Below are 16,392 nucleotides of genomic sequence, written 5' to 3'. Positions count from 1 at the left end.
TTCAAAAAGATTCATACAGTACTGATTATAGGATGTGGAAGTAGGCATTCCATTACTGTCAGTGCTGTGTTATGCAGCTTGTTGTCTTGTCCTATTTTTGTATCAGCATGCATCAAAAAATTTCCTATCATTCTTAGAGGATTGATGGTTCCAATAAAGTCTCAAACTTGATCACAATTACGTACAATTCATATTGAGTGATGCACTCTTGTTTGCATCTTTAAAGTACATTTTTAAGCCTTCACTCTGAACAAAGTCTTATTGTTATACACAATAAAGTATGCAACATGGATGATATTTTGCATAGGGAGTAAGCAATTTGCATTGTCTTTCCAAATTCTCACAAAGAAATATATTTCCAAACATTAAAAACACTCACAATAATACAGAGCATTACATCTCCTCATATTCATTTGGGAAGACAAAAACATGCTTCTAATCTACAGTAAGGGCACACATTAGGATAACATTATTCATGAGTGTGTGTATGTGTGCGAGGAGAAAATGTACCAGCTAGCGAGTGAACAAAAGCAAGTTTCAGTGTCACACTTCCTTCCTGCCATTCCCACTGCTTTACAATTCATGGCTGTAATACGCAAAGCTTTTGATATTACTGCTGCATAGCTTCATATATTTGGTTCATGTTACAGTGAGAAGTCTGCAATGCCGCAGAATTAATCGCAGCCTATTCTTCAACAGTGAAGATCGAGACTCTCCAGCGGTAAGAGTGTCTGACATTAGGGAATACATGAAAAATTCATAAGCTACCATCTCCCAGCTGGACCCTTGGCATTTTGTTGGCAATTCAATGCCCTCGACAGTAAGATTAAAGAAAGGTCTCCTCTGCTTTGTTAGTCTGGTTTTTCACTTTAAGTTAAAATTCTGAAGTGTAAACACAGAAGCTCTGTAGATGACTGAGTCTTCTTCTAGATATTGCACAACATAATGAAAGGAGGATAGGATCAACGTGGAGCAAAACGGTCCATGTAACATTGACAATCTAACTGACATTTCAATATTAATGTAAACTTATCAGGGATGTCTCTGCTTTGACCTCTTTCAAGTTAATGTTTTTCTTAGGTAGGAATGCTGATTTTCTAAACCATACATCTGGGGGGAAAGGAGGTTCAGGAGTCCCCTCTGAGGTGCTTTCTTCAAGTTGGAAAAGCAGCGCTTGATGCCCTCCCCATGGGTGCCCATTGCAGGAACCAACATCAGCCATTGAGATGATGGAAATCTGGTCCCATAAATTCCCCAAATGTTCTCCCAGGATATACATACAATTGTCTGAATGTAAATGAGCTTTTCCTTAAAGTTCACAATTTGAGTGAAAGTCAGTGTGGCCTTCTGCTGCAGTCATTGGAGCCTGCAGAGAATGTCCAACAAAGAGGTCCATTCATTTGCATGCTGGCATGTGTGTAACAGTCCTTTTGCAAGTGAGGCAAATGTTGTTGCATGGCCTCTTTAACTCAGAGGAAGTCTAATGAAATACCATCATTCCCACCACATCCAGAGATTATAATAATATATATTATATATTATATTATTGTCGTTATATTGTATATATATATATTACCTTGCACGGCAGCTTGATGTCACAGGATCATGCAAGAAATGCGGGATCACATATCATACAAAAATCAATCTTGTCAGGCTTCAGGTAATGAGGTTGCTCCGGCATTGGCTTGTCATACACAATCGGCATCCTGTGAGGAGCCACCGAAAGCTATGGCCGGGGCTTAAGTGTCTGCAAGACGACACTGTTCGCTAAAAACAACAATGGGGGCTCCTGAAGAGGTTTGCATAGATGCTGCAATAGTATTAGATGCATCAGAAATGGAGAGTATTTATTGATTGTAAGAAGAACAAAGAACGTCTCTGAAGGCTTTTCTAAATTGTTTTTGCTCCTCTCCCGACTGACTTTCATAAGAGCTTGATTGACAGATTGTTCACCCAATCACCTGGCAAGTATGTTTTTTGAAGTGCCAGCCCCTTTTCCACAACACTTTTCAATTACAGCTTCTACGTAAGTTGGTTCTGTGTAACAAGGGTTAAGTAGGTTTAGGCAACAAAGTAAAATTAGGTTTAGGAAAAGTGTGGTCGCTAGTGAGTGAAAAACGAGTCATGTGACTGATGGTTCAGGTGAGAAAATGTCCACGTTTACTTTTAGTTTCGCATGGGACACAAACACTGGTCTCTTAGACAAAAGTCCTGTTTGTTTGACCCATCCACCACCCCACCCGCCCGCCTGCTCTAAGCAAACTCTCACACACTTTATACCAGCGGTCCCCAACCTTTTTTGCGCCACGGACCGGTTTCATGTAAGACAATATTTTCACGGACCGGCCTTCAAGGTGTGGCGGATAAACACGACGAAATAAAATGATATGATCGGCATTAAAAGAAATGCATAAATAAATACTACTCACAATAACGCTGAATCAGTGGGAGCCCTGAGCTTGTTTCTCTGCAACGAGACGGTCCCATCTGGGGATAATGGGAGACAATGACACCCGAAGTGTGTTCCTCGTGTCCAGTCTACTTCGTCATTTTGTTTTGATTGCTGTCACTCCAGAAAATCGGATGTTGGAAATGGAAGCAGGGTTTTCAGTGCTTTTGTGGCGATCTCAGGATATTCAGCCTTGATTTTAATCCAAAACACCAGCAGAGTTGTTGCCTCAAACATACTTTTAAGGCCACCGTCATTTACAATCTCCAGCAGCTGATGTTCATCTGTCGCCACATATTCTGCAGAGCGGGCTTGGCGTGTCAGAATTACTCCTGATATTTAATTAGACTCCTGATATTGTCTGTTAAATGAAGATTTCTTTTTCTTGGAAGTTGTCGGCTCTTCTTCTGTCTGCTTAGTGGGCCTTTTCCCCTTTGCAAAGAAGTTCTCCAAAAGTGTTTTACTCATTTTCGCTAGTTTGTGGGCTTAATTTTTGAGGTAACGTATCTCGTGACCGAGACAAGCATCTTGCCATGTGTCAAGAGGCACAGACGGATGAAATTGTGAGAGAATCCGGTCATTTTCCGAAACAAAACTTCTTTTAGACTCTGATAAGAAAATAAAACGGAAATAATATAGTATTTATTCTTTCTGTGCGGCCGGTCCGCTGGTTGGGGACCACTGCTATACACTACTTCACATTCCCTTACCATCCACTAATGCCATGGGAGGGTTGACATTAGCATTAGTTGAAAGCCCAATGCGTCGCATACAGCTGCTAAAGGGGGCCTCCGTGCATCGATTTCCGATGCAGAGGGGCACTGACCAATCGTTGGTATTCGACGAGTTGGGGGTGAAAACAGGACGTTAACATACTTTTTGAAATCATTTTTTTTTAATGAATAATCAAAATTGTTATCAATCGCTTTCTTCTGTCTTTGCATTTGTTTCCCTGTTCCTTCATTTCTTTTACTTAATTTTTTCTCTTTGTTTGTTCACGTTTAGTTTTTCCTGTTTTGTTGTTGCTATGCTTATATCCTGTTGTATTTTCTTCATTACTTGATTCTTTCAAATTGCAAGGCGTTATTTGTATGTTAAGAACACTGTGTTCGGAGTAGCTTTCTGCCATTTGTAACATCTGCATAAGTTCTTACTTTTGAGAAATCAGGTTCACACCGCAGCTGATTATTCTCTGATGGCTCTTTGCAAAGTGGAACACATACTGGAGACGCTGACCCCTGATCTGCTTGTGGGTGGTTTTTTTCAAAAGTAGTTTGTGACCTGTACTTAGAATAAAAGATGTAGTTAATAAGTCTATATATCTAATTAGCATTTCTTACCGGAGGCAGTTGCATAATTCTTTGGCAACAGGTCAAATAAAAGCCTTGGCTACAGTGATAGTTAGATAGCTTTTGTCTTATTATTACTGCCAAACAGCCTAAACAGGGACATTATCATTCATAACCAGATAGAGAAAAATGAAATTTATTGGAGTAAATGTTTGTTTGTCCAATGTGTGTCAGAACAGTTTAAACATATATGAAACATTAATTTGATATATGAGTTTTAGAATAGTAGCCTACTTACAAAGACTAATTCTTGATGAGACATTTCCCCCACCCACAAGGATGAATGTAGGATGACAAATCCTCACAAATCAAGGCAAGATGGCCTTCCTCCAAAGACTTTTAACACACTCTTTTATATGCAGGTAACACTTCTACCTGCCTTTGTGCTTTGTCTTGCTTGAGGGTGAAGTGAGTCAACAGGATGAAATAAGTGAGCCAAAGACGGTGATCAGAGTAAACACATTTCTTCCATAAAGACAAAAAAACTTGAGTCTGGCCTGGAGCGGGAAAAAAGCTGCTTTTCTACATCTCCACATCTCTTCCCTGGTGGTGAAATGCAAAATACACTGCCACACATGGACATACACTGACCCTGGCAAATAAGATGGTGCTGAATTAAGGGCTTGTGGGAATACTGGCACAAATTGTCCACATATCTGACGCATAGGCAGTGATGAATTGTACTACTTGTCTAATCTAATCGCAGCAAAGGACTGAAGTATTTATAACAGAAGAAGAAAAGAAGTCACTTTTATATTCCGTCTTTACAACCCAATGATTCTTTAGACACATCTTCAGGCAGCCAAAGTGTGTGTTTTATATTTGCCACACATGTGCTGCTGGTCCAGTTTGGTCCATGAACATACTGCATGTAACTTCCAGATATTTACAATAGCCCACTGCTTCAAATCAGAGATATCAGATTAGGATTAACACATTATCTGTTTCCATTGTGAAAAAGTTGGTGTGACAAACTTCAAGAATTTAGAGAATGTGTTTTGAACCTCCAAACATCTGAGAGATCCTTTTAAAGATTAAGCTTTTGTGCAGGATATCAGACTGAATCATTAATGTATCCATGCCTCTGCTGTGTTCTGTAGTCCCAATTAAAAAATACTAAATATCCAGCCCCATTTTTCCTCTCTACACTGAGCTTGAGGGGCTGCAGGCTTTGCTGCAAGTCCCAACTGAGCGCTACAATCAAGAGCATTTAAAATTAGCCCTCTAATTGTCTTCATACACAGCAGATCCAGCCAGAGGTCCTAAACACAATATGCAGTATGATGACTCCATCAATGTATCTTGTTAAGGGAAAAGAAATAGGCTTTAATATAGTTCTAGCACGGTGAGGAATAATAGTATTTAGTTAGTGTACTTGTTTTACAGATTGTTAAAGTATTAACCTGTAAAATATCATTGGATACAGGTTACATTCCAAAGTAAGTAGGGAGGGATAAAACAATCAGCCGGTGGGGTTGTGCATTCCGTTAAGAGTTAAGGCACTAGACGTTTGCAAAAACGCAGAGAAACTTTGAATGCTGAAGTCCTTTCTTTGATCACAGCTAATACGTCTCTAAGAGGATTAAACTGTCATATTAGATAGATTTGCCTCTGAGGGGATAAATCTAAATCCTCCCAGTCTCAGCAGTGGAATCTGTAACCTTTTGCATCCTGCCACACATTACTGAAAAATGAAAACTCTCCGCATTAGGTTTGCCATTCCCTCTGACATGCATTATACAGCATGTCAGATTTCACTGGTGACAAGAGGGTAACGGATTTATAGTCCTGCCAAAAATATTTGGCATTAATATTTCATTTTTACATAAGGGTGTATTGTACGAATATCTCCAACCAGAATGGCGTTGTTCTATTGTTACCTTCCTGACAACTCAGTACACAAAGCCTTTCATTCATTTTTAGATCAGAATAACCTGCTTTATTAATATCAACAGTCCAACGTGATCTCATCCATATTCATAGTATTTTGCAGCTTAGGCAGAAACCCCTGGCTTAAGTATCATGACTTCGGGGGCAGCCTTTTGCGTGGTATCTTGACGCTGAAGGTTCGCACGTGGTTAACGTGGTGAAAGGCTGAGGGCTACTGCCTCAGCATTGGTAAGACATTGACACCTCACCTCAAGATACAAATTAAGCCAAAATGGACCAGAAGTCCACAAAGTGCTCCGAAATTGAAATGTGCTATCAACAATTTCATGACGGCTGGAAAACTCTAAAACTAAAACAGCTACTACATGGTCTTTGAAGCGATATGGTGTTGTCGACTGCTGTTTCCAATGTCAAGATTTCACTTTCCAATGGGGGCCACTCCCGTTACATATTGCCACCTAATAATTTCTTCACACTGCATTTATTGCTGCTTTCATATGTTTTACAGTGATGACATTTTATGGCTGATACATCGAACTAGGGTGGAGGGTATTCGCTGGTTATGTCTGGAAAAAGCACATTATTTGACAAAGGGGTCACATCTGATATAACAGAGGGTTGTGGCAGCATTGACACATATTCCTTCTCCTGACATTCGCATAGACTATAGATTCAGATCAGGAAAAAGAACAGTGCTTGGCCCCCAGGAAAGAGCATCTGGCTAGCTATTGCATATTAACCTAATCAGATAAACCCCTCTGAGAGTGGCAGGTCGGGAAAGACAGGAGGCAACAAGGACAAATGTCTTGGAGCTCCAGGTGCCACTATTATTTAGAAGTAAGACAGTTCAGGTTGGAGAGTTCTGGGCAGGCGAGTGGATTTGCCGGGATTAGTCGGAGGCTTAATGAACCTTCTGGGCTCCAATGATTATTTCACAAAGAGCGTTTTTACCATCTCAGGTTAAACAATGTGTGAAATTGATTTATAAATATTAATGGCCTGTCTAATGAAACCCCGCTAATCCACCTGGATTTTGTTTGCGGGGCTGGTGTGGATTAGACGCTTTGAGCTGGCTCCTTTCGGCTGTTTATCTCAGGTGTTCATAATGAGCAACTGATCAATGCATTGATTAAATCTCATCAAAGATATATTTAGCTTTTTATCAGCCTCTTATGGCTGCCATAGAGGCTTTAGGTTCTGTCTCCAGATGAGGCGTAATTACATGCACACAGGGGGAAAATGATACAGAAATGCAAGAGAGGGTGACTAATAATCAAGGCGGGTTCTGCCACCAACCATTCTTTGCTGAAAGGCTGGACTGTAGGGGGCTGCTTTTCCAAACAATGGCTAATTGGTGACGAGAAAGGATATACTCAATTCTAAATCTTAACATCAAGGTTTAAATGATGTATTTTCAGCTATTTCATCACTGTCTTGGACCCATTAGATTTCAGCCAGCTTGTACAATCACACCCAGCTTGTACAACAGCGTAATTCACACAAATATTGGCCTCTAGCTAAAAGACAGGCTGAACAAGAGGAACTCTAAACTTTTATTTTGCTACCATCATCACAACTATTTAAAGGTAAAAACATTTTAATAATCAGCAGAACATTCCCCTGACTATATCGACCTTTTCCTGTGGCCTTTTTCCGTGAAGAATTGAAATGCTGTGAGACAGCAGCTCTTAGCAGGATTAAATTGGTGCTGAGTAAAGCCCATTTTATCCTGACTAGCGCCTCAGGATGTATAGATGCTACCACGAAGCCTGGACTTGGCATTCCACTCCCTGAGCTGCAGGTTCAAGATCTTTCAGCACAGCAAATATTTGTTACCTTACAATTAACTAATCTGCTTTTAACCCATTTTAATGAGAGGGAAATGTGGTTATTTCATAAAATGCCAAGCAATGACATCATGATAGATGCTCTGCAATTACAGTACAGCTATGCCATGTTATTGATTTCCATTAGCATGATTTAGTGATCTTCCAGTATCAGGCGAAGGGGAAGTGAGAAATAAACAGAGGCAGAAATGCAAACACACCGAGTCAAACAAATACAATACAAAGAGACAACAGATAAATAGAGCAATAGATGAATAGAGACAGGTAGCAAGGAGGTATATGGAAACATATCGTTTTTAGAAGACAGGGTCTGATTCCATATCACCGTCGTAATAATCTAAAGGACAGTTTGGTAGAGGGGACTGAGCTATGGTCAGCAAGCAGCAAAGATTTCATTCTTGATTTTAAAGAGGGTGGAGTTTAAGGGAATGGCATCTTAATGGACTCAGACAGAGGCCACGGTGTTTGGCAGGATAATTTGGTCGTTTAGTTTTATTCTCTTGAATTTTTATGACTGGTGGTGGACCTAGACTTCATGGCCAAATGTCTTGTTCAATAGCAGTGAGCTGTAGCTGAAAGAGAGGGTTTTCATTTGCATAAAATAATCTAATTGTACGGAGTAACACATTAGAGAATGTAGGACAGATCATTTAGACCATCCATTAGTTTAATCTCATGTTTAACACCAGCGTAGCGTAGGCCAGTTCAGAGGTATCATCAGAAATAACGATAACAACACATTTTATTTAGCAATTAACTGAATTATTGAACTCTATGAAGAACAACTAAGTCAGGCCAATAGCCTACATCATTTAGAATAAAATAATTACAGACGCGTGGGAAGTAGTTGGTAGTGAAAGTTTTGAAAAGAGATGTGAGGAAAGTTCAGGACTATTATTCAGAGGATGACATATTTCTCTCACAGTCAGGGCAGCCATATATTTTGATTATTCATACATTTACACTTATCATATTTCACAGTCCATATTCAATAAGTAGGAATATGAAAATGTAATATTGCTTGAGAAATGGCACTGCTCCTAGCACACAGAGAGAGTGAGACAGACATCCACCAAAAAGAGAGACTTTAGATTTCTGACGTAATACAAACCAGTTACAATGGCGCTCATTATTGAACAGCACACACAGGATAGTGGAGGGGTTTGACATGTTTCTATGGGCATTATGATAAATATTTTTCCAACCTGGAAAACCTGTTGTAAATGACTGAATCGGCTGTTCCCCTTCATCAAGTTACTACGAACAACCAACTTTACAGCACCTCCCAGGCCTATAGGTGACACTCAAAAGACATATTTTGTTTAGAATATCACTTTAACCTCTTGACAAATGATATATTGTCTTGTGCCCACACTCTATTACATCATATTTACAAAGCAGCCAGCATATGGTGTCTCTGCACAGCTGCGGCTGTTGGGAAAATATGATTGAAGAATTCATTTACCACTTTGGTTCAACTCCCTGTGACGAGCGTGAAAGCTTGTTTCGTAGCAGAGTGTAAAAGCAACGGAGGGGAAGTTCAGCTGTAACGCTCTGTGGCAAATTGATTATATTTGAGGATGCAATGAGGTACCTGTTCAGGGTATTGATTGGGAGACCTGCCTTTACTTTAATGAACAGACAAACGTTCAGAGCTTGAGCTCCTGAATCCCAGATCATGATGGTAGAATAATAAGACAGGAGGTCAGGCACATTCTGTGTTTCATCTAACTGTTTAAGTGTCACTAAAGTCATGTAGCCATATATTGCCCCCCCCCCCCCTTTATTTATTTTTTTTCCCAAAAAGCAAATTGGAGCTTGGTGTTTCAAGGTAATTTGATATTACCCAATGTCCCTCTTTGAATCTCATTTTAGGTCTCCCAGTCTGCTGAACTAACATGCTTTGTCATACAAATAATGTCACGAAATGGCTCCTGTAATTTGTTGTGCACTGCAATTTTGTTTGTTGCCAGCTTTGAGAAAGTGGCATGCAAATTATTCCTCCCCTTCTGTTTTGGAGCAAAGCTGACAGGCACAGATGTGAAATACATTGAGAGCATTAAGCCTCCAGCCTCACTTCTTTCTCCTTTACCTCCGCCAGCAGTTTGTGAGAAATTATCACTTATGTGGATTGCTGCTGGTTGCTACGAGGCATCATATGGACAGGCCAATAATGAGGATATGATTCCACAGTCTTCCACCTGGAGTGGAAAGGAGGGAGGGAAATGAACAGGTGCAAGGAAAGGGGGACCGGAATAGGAAGATGTAAGGAAGTTGAGAGGAGATCTGAGGGAGGGTATATTGGTGTTTCTGGGGAGCCCCGGTCCCCAGGCTCTGTCTGGACCCAGAGGCAACAGAAGTAGCATCTGCTCTGGGCAACAGAAGAGGTACATAATGCTGAGGAGACTAAGGAGCACTATTGATAAAAGCCATCGTTCCATCAATTTTTTCTGCATTCAAGTTTTTCAACAGCAGTGGTTATAGAAGAGCAGCCAAAGTGTTTGGTCAAATGTGTCACGCCCCTCAGCGTTTGATACAAACACACAAGGCACCCTTTAGTGTCTGTATGAAGCGCATCGGGCTGTCAGCTATCTCAAATGTAAAACCTTCCCAGGCAATATCAGATGCTCAGAGCAAGTGCTCCGGTGTACTTACTGTACGTACGGAACTGAAATTATTAAACAAACATACTTATTTGAACCCAAAACATGATCTTTACCTAAAGTGATGCCAAGGGCTACCCAGTTCATTAAAAAGTGCCACAAAGGGGTCCTGACCAAGCGTGCCGCTACCACCCAAACAATTAACTGTATGTGCCACCACCGAAGTTAACTATTTAGGCAAAACTAAGTGATTATTTCATCACTTTCTAAAACAATGGGCATTAGTTTGCTGCTATGTCAGCCTTGGTGTCTTGGAAGGCTTTCACACGATTTTGGAACCTTTCCTCTGATGTTGAGTGATAATGCCTTTGCTACACATTCCAAATGTGTTTAAAGGGATGGAGGTCAGATTGCTGTGCAGGCTTGCCAAGTTCTTCCTCTGTAAAAAGAAAAAACCATTTCCTTGAACCATACATTTGCTGTTATGTTGAAACAGGAAAGCGCGATCCTGAGAAGGCAGTCCACTTACTTTTGGCCTTCCAGTGTATCTGCATTGCAGGCTGATTAATGATCATGACTTGTTGGTTTTGATAGATCCTTTCACAGGCTGTTGCTGCACAGGCATATCTTTTATTCAGAACTACATACATTTTTAGAACATATGAAAGCAGGTCTAAGCTGAGGGGTGGATGAAATGCTACACAGCTCTCATTACAGCAGTAATGTTTCATTTAAATGGCATGTCAGCATGTGTAAAATGTTGACTGGTTTACTTAAACGTAAGCATTAGAGTGGATTGATTGAATTTTCTGACTGAATTTTTCTGAAAAAAAAGTGTGCTCAGACTGAATGCTAAGTGAATGCTGCATACGTTGGAAATGCATACAAAGTCAGTGTTTAGTTGCAAACAGAAGGAGGTTTTCTAAGACACTCTCTTATGTAACTCCCATTGATAAAGAAAAAAACATATTTCCCTAAATGTTGGCACATTACCTTCAATAAAAGTGCTAAAAACTGGTTGAGTTGAGGGCACACAAGCTTATCAACCTAACTATAGTTTTGGACATTTTGGAAATATGTTGTTTCCACATCTAGGTACCATTTATTTACACGTTTGTATTGGTCGTGCTGTGATAAACCGAGCAAATACTGTAATCACTGCTGCCTACAGGGAACCGGTCAGTCAGCAAATGCTGAGCCTAGCATAAGCAGCAATAGCGGAATTAATCACCTGGAATAAAGTAAGTTCTGCTTTTTCCGTTTTTCATTTGTCAAAATGACACAGTGAAAACAAGACTAGCAGTGATGATTAAGCACAGGGTATGACATCTAATACGTTTGAGATCTGATGGATGGTCCAGAGAGAGGGCAGAAAGAGAAAATGTTTACAGCCATGTTTTGTGCTCAACAAACAGCTGATAGTGTAACAAGTGCAAACAGGAGTATGATGCCAGAGGGCAGTGGAAGTCGTGGTCACCGTTACTGAAGTGCTACATCGTGACAACACATATAAAAACATGTGCTTTTCATGCTTCCTTCCGCTTTCTCATCCACTGCGACGGTTGTATCTCCCCTGTGGGTATATGGCAGATGCCCCTGTCATAAGCGTATAAAGGAATTCATTCCTTTCTCACTGATGCATATTTGAGAGACACACCTCCTATTATAGGAGCAGAACTTGAATTGCTTTCTACGCAGTATAATTAAATCTTTAAAACTGCAAACAGAAATACTGAACACCATGACACACTGACTCTAAATATATATATATATATATATATATATATATATATATATATATATATATATATATATATATATATTGTATCTAACAATGTAGGAGGGCAAGCGAGCCACCACAAAATACAAACAGAAAAGTTGCACTCCCAGCATCAGCCAGATGACAACGCATCTATCACAGAACTTTATTGAAAAGCAGCACATGTATGCTGTCTGCATGCTGTCTGTCTCATACACACAAACACACATTTACTTGCACAAAGACCTGTGCACGTTGCTCAGCCATCGTGCTAATCCCAAATGTTTTTTCTGAAGGGGACTAACAAGCCCATAAGACCGGCAGCTGTTCTCTACCGATTTGTTCTCTGACTCTGACATGACCTGCTGTGTGTGTGTGCGTATGTGTGCACTAATCCTTCCATACAAACCCCATGAATAATATACCTTGTTGAAGTCAAAGGTTAAGTAAGTATCAAAGATGGTAAATCTAAGTTTAAGTAAAATTCAAACTCTAAATGCTTAGAATACTGTTAATCTGACCTTTGTCAGAAAATGATTTAACATATGTGTTATGTTAATAATAATCCAGATGTCACTGTTACAGACATAAGGCCCATGGTCCACCCACACAAGTGTTTTTTTACTTATTTGCCTGATTAGACCTTCTCTCAGGACTGAGAGGATGTGCTTGATTGAATTAGTTGCGTCTGTGAGGGCAAGAAAAGTAGTTTGGTAATAGACCTTTTTAATTGGACATTTTGACATCATAGCCATATTAATAACACCTGTGCTTTTCATGTGAGAGGGTCTTATTGTTTATAGTAAGTCACTGTCATGCCTTATTAAGAAAAACATATTTCATCAAAATAATTCAAAAACCTAAAATTAGATTTCAAAATAATAAAACAAAAGTAGTATTCTATGCTCTGAAACGCTGGGGGCGTGTCCACTGAAGACTCCGTAACCTAAAAGTAATTATAATGTCACAGAAACCACTAAGAGTGAATTTTGGGTTTTGGATGCTATAATTATACTGTTATGTCTGTCGGTGATGTGACAGTGTGTTTGTTCCGGTGCTCTGCACAGATTTTTTACCTGCCCGCCCACCCACCTGATCTCTTCCCTGGCTCTCTGAAGCTCTTTGCACCAATGGCACAAACTTTCCAGAGGGCCGCCAGACACAATAATCTTACAATTGTAGGTTCATATAATGAACCCGAATTCATAAGTAGGTAGGATATTACTGTAGAAATTCTTATAATCTTATGTCGCAACGTCTGCTGTCACAAGTTAACGTTAGCTTCAGTAAATTGTTCATCCATTGTTGCTAACTGTTACTAGCTAGTCTAACGAGGTGTCTCTTAGTAAAATCATGATGGGGGTTGCACTCTCTACCCAGCAATTACTGTGGACTACCTACTATAGTTATAACACAAGCACTTGAGGAACTTTACACTAACTGGTTGGCAGGTACTGCTAACAATGGCACTAGATGTCGCTTGGATGGGAGGATGAAGGATGGGAGGAAGTGGGTTCAGCCCAAATCCTCAGCTCTCTATTAAGGTGTCTCTTCACAAAATGAATCCACCTCTTCTTCATGTTATAATTTTTCAGTAATCTAAATATGGTGACTTTTTTATGAATCCAGGTAACATGCATATGCGGGAAGTCGAGGAAGGTATAGCTAGCTAGCTAGCTAGCTAACTGTTGGCTGTGTGCACGTAGAGGCCTTGTGAATGAGCCATGATTTCAGGGCTACCCAAAAAAATCCTGAACACTACAATTGTGAAAGATAGTGTAGCAAACTTAACTACACAATGCAGTGTGATGTAGTTCATAGTATTTTCACAAGTTTTCAGCAATTATTTGTAGATGTTAAATGTGTTTAAAGAACAGTTTCACTTAACCTGGACCTTAATCTTATCAGTTCCACCTGTGCATCTCCTGCTATGACAAGAAAATATGTCTGCTGTGAAAAAGGGTCCATTCCAAACAAAGCTTCACCCAACTTCAACCTGAGCAGAATCAAATTATTCAGAAGAACCGATAACACATGTGTGGGTGTGCAGGGCCTTTTAATTGGAATGTTTGAATAGAAGACATTCATAAACACAGATATCCAGTCGAGCTGAAGAACAGATCAAGGAACATGGAGATAGTCTTTATGATATATGAACGGTGAGTGGCTTTTATGATGGAAGCAGCAGCCACTGGGACTTCATCAAACATGACATGACTTGGCAACAACAACAACAAGTAATGCATCACCTTGCAGTCACCCTTTTTTGTGTCAAAGTTACCAGCCACTGTGTGCAATTGGGCCTTTTTTCCCCAGCAGACATTTTTACTTGTCATAATAGGAAATGACATGTGTTACTTATAACATTAAAGATGGTTCCATTCTAGTCAACTGTCCCCATAACCCCTTGAGAGTGAGACTATTTTTTATTTGATCAGTTACACCTTTGCTTTTCCTTCTGTGTAAAAGGCCTACATAGGAGAAAATTGGTAAAATGTATATTAATTATTAATATATCAATATTATTAATATTGCATTGGTTTAGCAATCCCTAAACATAACATACAATACAGCAACCAATCAAAAGAACAGTCACATTTTTCAACTGTGCTCTTATGAAAGTGTCCTTTTGGTGGCTTTCTGTATGTTCTTTTAGCTTTGATCTTGTGCTTCTTAATCTGAAATGCAAAAATAAGTGCATAGATGTGTAGTGTGTAGTGTGTAAGTGTAGTGTGTACTGGTAGGAAATGTACCACATTCCTGCATGGCTTTTAGGAGGATTTCAGAAGGCTAACGACAACCCTGAAAAAAGTCACACATTCTTTTAAAGACACATTTTACCCTTTATTTCTTTCTTTTTCATATGAGGAAGCATGGCTCATTAAAGTTGCATTACATATGAGGTGATTGCTCTAAGTTCTGAGGATCTCAGTGGCGTCTCTCCATTTAAGTATTATAAAGGTCTTCCATGTTGAGCAAATTAGCGGTTTAAAAAGATGAGAAAAAACGTGACTCAGAATGGCTTTTGGAGACCACAATATATATTCATGCGAAAAAACAGTGGGATGAAGGATGAAAGACTGCTGATGATTGTAGCATTGAGTAAGCAAGCATTAATACATCTAAGAGAGCACTGTTGGCTTGACTGAATGATATGACCCACTACATGTATGAGCAACACACAAATCAACCTGCACACATATACAGTACATAAAGCCAGCTGACAGCATAGAGTAAGGTTATGTAGATTTAAAGTATGCATGAATGACCTCAGCCAGCATTTCCCCGTCACAGTGTTGACATCTGACATCTGAGGATCTTTTCAAAGACCGAGTGCTGCAGCTGAGACATGAAACAGACAGACCTAAAAAAGACATAAAACTGCTCCATGTCAGTTGGCTGTGAGATGAGATGGAGAAAGAAGTGTTTAACAAACTGACACTTGTAAAAATGTTATTTAAGCTCGCTACAGTCATCATTTAAAAAGATGAGAAAAAACATGACTCAGAATGGCTTTTGGAGAGCACAATATATATTCATGCACGGATTCAAAATAATTGTGCCAGAAATCCTCCATGGAGGATCTTGGTTCATGTTGGTCTGATAGCATCACACAGTTCCCCCCAGGAAATCTCAGTGCTGCATTCATGCTGTGTAAATCCTGTTCCACTTTATCCCAAACTTGCTCTATCCAGTTGAGATCTAGACCCTCTGTATTAACAACTGATGTCCTCGCCATGTTCCTTGACAATGCTCTGGGGTGGGGTGCATTATTCCTTTGCAAGTGTTCAATCGGGGGAAAAAAATATTTGACTGGAATAAAGCAATTAACCTTTTTTCGATATGCATTCTCTCAGATGATGCTGGTAAAAACTGTCCCGCTGTGTGCCAAGAAATTACTGGCTCCTCTATCAACCACCAACTTCAGCCTGCACTGTTGACTAAGCAGGATAGAAGATGTGTGCATCAGATTGTACGGCTGCCAACAGCATTGCAACAAAAACAAAGCAGGATGCCATAGTCATTTACTTTCCTGATTCACTTTCCCACAGAAGTCCAGCCAATCCACACCAGGATCCAACAAGGTGGGTGTCCTGATATATTACTTAACTGTGAGCTATTGCTGTTCGGAAACAATTGCAAGGCTCATTCTGGCTGGCAGCTCTCTTTAACAAGAGCTCCACGGGATTGCAGCTTCAGGATGTGCTTGGGTGCAAATTCTGAACTGCAGACATTTCATGAGATAGTGTAATTGGTGTTTTTTGTCTTGCACATACAGTATACATATTGGTTAAGTCTGTGTGCAGCCCTGTTTTCTTGAAATTGAGTTTGTGTGTACTCCCTCTCTCTTGCTCTCTTTCTCTCACAAAACCTTGGGGCGTGATTAGACGCTTAAATGTTGAACGTCAATAACATTAATGCATCTAAACTCCAGTTCACTGATACCAAATCACGTCTGACCTATTTCCAACCCAGATCTGACAGACGACTGACT

Source organism: Pholis gunnellus, assembly GCF_910591455.1.
Source record: "Pholis gunnellus genome assembly, chromosome: 18".
Lineage (NCBI taxonomy): Eukaryota > Metazoa > Chordata > Actinopteri > Perciformes > Pholidae > Pholis > Pholis gunnellus.
Note: the sequence above shows the minus strand (reverse complement) of the source record.